Source organism: Nicotiana tabacum, chromosome 8 (genome assembly GCF_000715075.1).
Source record: "Nicotiana tabacum cultivar K326 chromosome 8, ASM71507v2, whole genome shotgun sequence".
Classification (NCBI taxonomy): Eukaryota; Viridiplantae; Streptophyta; class Magnoliopsida; order Solanales; family Solanaceae; genus Nicotiana; species Nicotiana tabacum.
Window position 1 is genome coordinate 158,957,675 of NC_134087.1, and position 5,819 is coordinate 158,963,493.

Here is a 5,819-nt window from a genome sequence, read left to right on the forward strand (position 1 = left end):
CAATAACAGAAATAGACATGGGAAAAATAGTTAATAGGGGATTGGAGCGTTAATTCTCAAAATGACTGGCCGGTTCATTACAATATGTGTGTGTGAGATTCGATGGGGTTTTAGCCAGGCATCGGGGGCGTGCTTAGAGTATGATTGAGGTGCACTTTGTGCCAGGCACTATATGAAGGTGCTGAGATTATGTATACTTAACTTTTAAGCTATGATTCTTTGTTGAATTGTCATGTGTAACTGATATGCAAACATAGAGTTGTATTATGCAGGTGTGGAGCTGTATTTGGTAAGTGTACTTGAGGATTTGAGCTTGATATCGTGGTTTTATCCTATTAAATACATTTTTAAGCGAATTCTATGGAAGTTGGTGCCTTGATTATTATATCTGAAAAGCATGTCTATGTTTCCTCTTATTGTGTTAACCTAAGCTTACCATCATGAGCTGTATTCCTACATATGTTATTATTCTAGTGTTATTGCTACTGTTGGCTGTGGAAAGTGAGCAGTGGATCGTGCCAAGCGCATCACTACTTTCAGCAGTGGTTAAGCTTGTTATGTATTGAGTACATGAGGTTAGTTGTACTCATACTATACTCTGCATTTCGTATGCAGATCCGAATTGTTGATAGCGGCGGTTTCTAGTGAGCTGTATCTGGATTAGCTTGGAGATTTCGAATTAGCACTGGTGTTCCGTTCACGGGCCTTGAAGTCCTCTCTTTATCTCATGTTCTTACTGTAGTCTTCCAGACAGTATTGTATCTGTTCATTCTTTGTATTTAGCACTCTATAGAGCTCATGTACTTGATGATACAATGTTTTGGGGTGTATTCAGTTGTATTAGCATTATAACTTCAAATATTTATATTATGCTGCTTTTTGAGATAATTTCTTACCTTTGTTAAAGTTTATTTTCACATATTTGTTGTTGGCTTACCTAGTTAGTGGTATTAGGTACCATCACGGCTCCGGTGAAATTTTGGGTCATAACACTTTTAGTCTATTGTCAATATTTGATTGTAAATAACTTTATTTAGTCAATAATATCTCTTCCATTTCTTTTTACCAAATATTTAATTTGTGCAAGAAGTGTTTAAAAATTACTTCTTTCTTATGGTGTTCTAGCAATGAGTCATTCATTCTCTTTTTAATCACCATCAATATGAATATGCACAGCACACACATTAATAAAAGAAAGCTGGCGAAGAGCCTCCAATATTTAAGAAAATTTTACACGTCGTTACTGTTATGTTATTATGGCTCTTTAACTAAATCAGTTAACTCTTATGCATTGAATTCATGTGCCTTGCTAGCTTTGTTTTGACTTGAGACTGTTTGGAGCATTATAAAAGACAGCTAAAATGAACCAACTTAAACAATATACACCAAAAGTCCTTAATTCCTTGAATGTAAAAAATAGAAAGATGCAGATTTATTCCTCTACTTTGAAATTCGTTACACTGCTCATGTTCTTTCCCTTCCTATTTATTGTAGTATTTAACAAATGGAAAAAATCAAAACAACAAAAGTTGCCTCCAGGTCCATGGAGACTCCCCCTTATTGGTAGTATCCATCACTTGATCAGAGGGAGACTTCCACATCAAACTCTTACAAAATTAGCAAAAAAATATGGTCCAATCTTGTATTTGAAACTTGGAGAAATTCCTACAATAGTCATATCATCACCTAGTATGACAAAACAAATTTTAAGAACACACGATCTTGCCTTCGCTACTAGGCCAGTATTCACATCTATAAACATCTCTTCTTACAATTGCAAAGACATTGCCTTCGCACCATACGGTGACAATTGGAGGCAAATGCGTAAAATATGTGTCATGGAACTTCTAACTGTCAAGATGGTCAAGTCATTTTGCTCAATCCGAAAAGATGAACTTTCGCGTCTGCTTTCATCAATTCGATCCGTGAACGGACGTTCTGCTGTCAACCTGACACAAATAGTTCTTCGGTTTACAAACTCGGTGATTTGTAGATCAGCCTTTGGGAATGCATGTAAAAATCAAGACGAGTTGATAAAATTGTTGAGTGAAGTACTGGAATCAGTAGGAGGATTAGTTGATGTGGGTGATTTTATCCCTTCTTGGAAGTTATTAATTCACAAGATGAGTGGGGCAAAATCAAGATTCATAAAGCTGCATAAAAGGGCTGATGCAGCTCTTGAGGACATAATCAACGAGCATATTAAGAATAGAGCTGCTGGAAGCAAGGGAAATGGTGAGTTTGGAGGTGAAGATTTGGTTGATGTTCTCCTAAGAATTAAGGACAATGGCGAACTTCAATTTCCAATCACAAATGATCACATAAAAGCAGTCATTTCTGTAAGTTTTCTCCCAGCTCATGATAATTATCATCTGTCTCCTTGCGATTAAATTAATGCACGCACAAGCATATAACTTCTAAATTAGGAATAAAATGGAGACTAATTAAGATTTAACTTATCACGTCCATAATCACCTTACTAAGAGTCCTTCCTCATAATCTAATGACGTTTTAATGATCTCTTTGGTCTTGTTTTGATCCTACTCATGTATGCAGAGAGTGTTGCAGTAAAAAACTACTTATCTACTTTGATTATCATACTTCTAATTTATGCATCTTACTTTCCTTCTTTGTCCGTTTTAAAATAATGCTACTTTCTATATTTAGTAACTTTTCAAGTCTAACATTCCAGGTGGAAAATTTAAGAACACAAGTTCAAGGGGCATATTTTGATACACTACTACACATCTTTATTTGAGACCAAAAATTCAAAAGTTTTCCTTATTTTTTTAAGCTTTGTGCCCCATCAAAACAAGACACATGGAATGAAAATGAGAGAGTATATACTTAAAGTCTTCCCGGGGCCGGCCTAAGGGTAAGGCAAATGAAGCTATTGCCTTAGGCCCCCCAAAATATTAAGGGCCCCAATTTTAAATACTATGTGTCACATATATTTTATGTAAATATTATTAATAAAATATTTTAAATTTTTTAATTAAAGTTATACGATTGAGTGATAAATAACGATAAATTTATTTGTCGTTTAATTGAATGATGTATTTACCTTTGTTATCAAATCTAATTTTTTTCTCCTGTATGTACACTCATGTTTTTTCTAATGTTTCTAATGATTTTACTTTCTAATTTTCATTTCTGTAAGTTGATTATTTCTTTTCACCAAATTTTATTGATCCATCTATTAGAAAGTATTTTTTTGCTTCATCTTTATAAGAGAATCCCAAATACAATAGGGCAAAAGGTCCGAAAGTCGATAGATATTTGTCGTGCCCCCTTTATCTTCTTTCACTTAATTAATGTCATATTTTCATTTACGATAAAGTTCCAAGCCGTGACGTGCACCTAATTCACACATTACGGATTGTAAATTTATCACTAAGCCAAAGTCCTAGAGTTTCTTTGTATCTCATTATTATATGAATTTTACAAAAGAAATTTAAGGGCCTTTTAATATGTTTTAGCTTTAGGCCACAAAATCCGTAAAGCGGCCCATAAGTCTTCCCATGCATTTAGTACGTGCGCATCACGATTGTTTTCCTCATATACCAAAATTGTGCTAAAGGGCGGCCCGACAAATTTTGTGGCCTAAAGCTAAACTTATCAGGGATCTTAACTTTTTTTTTTGTGAAGTCTAATTTTTCATTTTTTTTTTTTTGCAAAGCTATTAATAATATTCTTATAATCAATTCTCCTAATAAGTCTTTCTCAATTGACAATATAGTTAATTCATTTGATCTCTCTTAAAGCATTGTTGATTTTAGGTAAAATTTTATCAATTTTAGTTTTGAAAAACTTGTTTCCGTTGAAGCAACGGTAATAGGGGTTATCATCATTATTCTATAAGCAATATAGGCATTTGAAGAAATTATTTGACTGAATATATCAATTAAATTGTTATCTTCTAATTGTACTATTTTTCTTAACACTTTTAATTCAGAAAATAAATCTAAACCATCAATATTAGATTAATTATTATGCTTCCAGGAACATTCAAGGCATTTTTTTTCAAATTTCCATCATCTCACAATCTCAGTTATTTACCGATAAATAGAAAATCAAAATAATTTCATATGCTACGAATTGTTCAAATCTATTTTGAAGTGAAAAAATAGTCTTGTCTACTATGTATAAAAAGTATATCTTATTAGGTGTAACAAAAAATGAGACCTCCACAAATATAGGGCCTAAAGCAGTTGTTTTACCTGCTTTAGGGAAGGGCCGCTCCTGTTGCTATAATACTCCGATCTTGAAGTATAGACTGTAGCGGCAATTTCTCTTTCAATTTTTTTCCTATTACATTCAGAGATCAAGCAAGGAAAAGGAGTTTAAATTCTGGATCCGCCTTCGAGAACAAAGACTCCCCATGTGCCAATTGAGTGGCGATGCATACATAATCTTCACTCAAATGCATCTAATGATAACAACGACGTACGCCTCAACCACATGCTAGTTGAAGGCTTCAATCAAACGTACCTAGCTAATTAAATCAAAATAATGTTCAAATTTATTCTCCAGTTAGTTGGATGTGTAGAACTTTAAACAAGTTTGAAGATATCTCATTGAACTTTTATGTACATTATCGTTATTATATGTGCACCAATATGTTCTCTTTATTTATTTATTTTTGTTGAAGTAGGACACATTCGCTGGTGGAACAGAAACTTCAGCTGCGACTATTATTTGGGCATTATCAGAAATGATGAAGAATCCTAAAATTATGATCAAGGCACAAAGTGAAGTGAGACAAGTCTTCAAGGGAAACACAAGTTTTGATGAAAAGATCTTGATAAATTACCATACCTTAATATGGTCATTAAAGAAATATTCAGGCTACATCCTCCGGGTTCCTTGCTGTTTAGGGAATGTAGGGAACAAACATATATTGATGGATATACACTACCTCTTAAGATTAGAGTGTTGATTAATCTATGGGCAGTTGGAAGAGATCCAGAAATTTGGCATGACCCTGAGAGTTTTATTCCAGAGAGATTTGAAAATTCTCATATTGACTTTACGGGAAATCATTTTGAGCTTGTTCCATTTGGTGCGGGCAAAAGGATTTGTCCAGGAATACAATTTGGTTTAGCAACTATTAAATATCCCTTGGCGCAGTTACTCTACCACTTTAATTGGGTGCTTCAATTTGGAACTAGTCCAGAAGATTTGGATATGACTGAGAAAAATGGATTAACTGTAGGGAAAAAGAAAGATCTATACTTAATTGCCATAGATCACAAGGACGATGAAATTTTTTGATGTTGTGATTTAAATGGTGAAAAGTCATACCTATGTAATGTTTCGCCTTCTTTCAGTTTATTAGATGTGTCTCCATATTACCTTTGAAGTGTACCATGAAAATGTGCAAATAATAAGATCCAAAGTTAGTTGAATATTTTGGTTAAAAAGCTCGGACCAAATAATATGTTTCACCGTTTTGTGTGGTATATATGTAATTTACGTACATTTTGTTTCTCTTTTCTCCAAGAGAATGTTAATTGTTTCTGGTCCAAATCGATATCCGGATTTACAGGTTGTTTGTGTGGTGTATTTTCATTGTATAATATTGTATTGTTATCAAATTTTAAATACAGTATTTAGATTGATTATTATTTTCTTGGCCAAATTAAAAAAAATTCTATTTAACCATAAGCAATTTAACATACTAGCTAGGTCATTTGACTCTAAAATCGGATCATACAAAAATAATTAAAAACTAAACACTATAAGGCCTAATGCTGCACAAAGTATCAATAGTTAACACTTATCACCTTTGAGGACTATTGTGCCGAACTAGTGAGAGA

At 33.4% G+C, this 5,819-nt stretch overlaps 1 pseudogene; it reads left to right on the forward strand.

Moving 5' to 3' along the window:
- Positions 1-1,408: 1,408 nt before the first annotated feature.
- LOC107785998 (premnaspirodiene oxygenase-like) lies at positions 1,409-5,430 on the forward strand (annotated as a pseudogene).
- The last annotated feature ends 389 nt before the right edge of the window (positions 5,431-5,819 follow it).